Here is a 2,500-nt window from a genome sequence, read left to right as displayed (position 1 = left end):
TATATATGCACACACACATCACACACACACACCACAGCCCAGACACTGAGACTTATATATATGCACACACACACACATCACAGACACTCACACACACACACACACACACACACCACTGCCCAGACACTGAGACTTATATATATGCACACACACACACACACACACAAACACACACACCACAGCCCAGACACTGAGACTTATATATTTGCACACACACACACAGACACACACACACAGACACACACACACGCACACACCACAGACCAGACACTGAGACTAATATATATGCACACACACACACACACACACACACCACAGCCCTGACTCTGAGACTTATATATATGCACACAAACACACACACACACACACACACCACAGCCCAGACAATGAGACTTATATATATGCACACACACACACACACAAACACACCACAGCCCAGACACTGAGACTAATATATATGCACAAACACACACACACACACCACAGACCAGACAGTGAGACTTATATATATGCACACACACACACACACACACACACACACACACACACACACACACACACACACACACCACAGCCCAGATACTGAGACTTATATATATGCACACACACACACACACACACCACAGCCCAGACAATAAGACATATATATATGCACACACACACACACACACACACACACACCACGGCCCAGACACTGAGACTTATGTATATGCACACACAAACACACACACCACGGCCCAGACACTGAGACTTATATATATGCGCGCACACACACACACACACGCACACACACACACACACACACACACACACACACACACACACACACCACAACCCAGACACTGAGACTTATATATATGCACACACACATACACACACCACAGCCCAGACACGGAGACTTATATATATGCACACACCCACACACACACACACACACACACACCGCAGCCCAGACACTGAGACTAATATATATGCACACACACATCACACACACACACCACAGCCCAGACACTGAGACTTATATATATGCACACACACACACATCACAGACACTCACACACACACACACACACACACACCACTGCCCAGACACTGAGACTTATATATATGCACACACACACACACACACACAAACACACACACCACAGCCCAGACACTGAGACTTATATATTTGCACACACACACACAGACACACACACACAGACACACACACACGCACACACCACAGACCAGACACTGAGACTAATATATATGCACACACACACACACACACCACAGCCCTGACTCTGAGACTTATATATATGCACACAAACACACACACACACACACACACCACAGCCCAGACAATGAGACTTATATATATGCACACACACACACACACAAACACACCACAGCCCAGACACTGAGACTAATATATAAGCACACACACACACACACACACACACACACACACACACACACACACACACACACCACAGCCCAGATACTGAGACTTATATATATGCACACACACACACACACACCACAGCCCAGACATCGAGTCTTATATATATGCACACACACACACACACCACAGCCCAGAAACTGAGACTAATATATATGCACACACACACACACACCACAGCCCAGACACTGAGACTTATATATATGCACACACACACACACACACACACACACACCACAGCCTAGACACTGAGACTTATATATATGCACACACACACACACACACACACACACACACCACAGCCCAGACACTGAGACTTATATATATGCACACACACACACACACACACACACACCCCACAGCCCCGACACTGAGACTTATATATATGCACACACACACACACACAAACACCACAGCCCAGACACTGAGACATATATATATATGCACACACACACACACACTCACACCACAGCCCAGACACTGAGACTTATATATATGCACACACACATACACACACACACACACACACACATAGCCCAGACACTGAGACTTATATATATGCACACACACACACACACACACACACACACACACACACACCCCACAGCCCCGACACTGAGACTTATATATATGCACACACACACACACACACACACACACACACACACCACAGCCCAGACACTGAGACTTATATATATGCACACACACCCACACACACACACACACACACACACCACAGCCCAGACACTGAGACTTATATATATGCACACACACACACACACACACACACACACACACACAGCCCAGACACTGAGACTTATATATATGCACACACACACACACACACAAACACACACACACAGCCCAGACACTGAGACTTATATATATGCACACACGCACACACACACACACACACACACACACACCACAGCCCAGACACTGAGACTTATATATATGCACACACACCCACACACACACACACACACACACACACCACAGCCCAGATACTGACAGTTATATATATGCACACAAACACACACACACACACCACAGCCC

This window comes from Heterodontus francisci, unplaced genomic scaffold (genome assembly GCF_036365525.1).
Source record: "Heterodontus francisci isolate sHetFra1 unplaced genomic scaffold, sHetFra1.hap1 HAP1_SCAFFOLD_414, whole genome shotgun sequence".
Lineage (NCBI taxonomy): Eukaryota > Metazoa > Chordata > Chondrichthyes > Heterodontiformes > Heterodontidae > Heterodontus > Heterodontus francisci.
The sequence above is the reverse complement of the archived record's forward strand: the minus strand, read 5'-3'. Positions refer to the sequence as shown.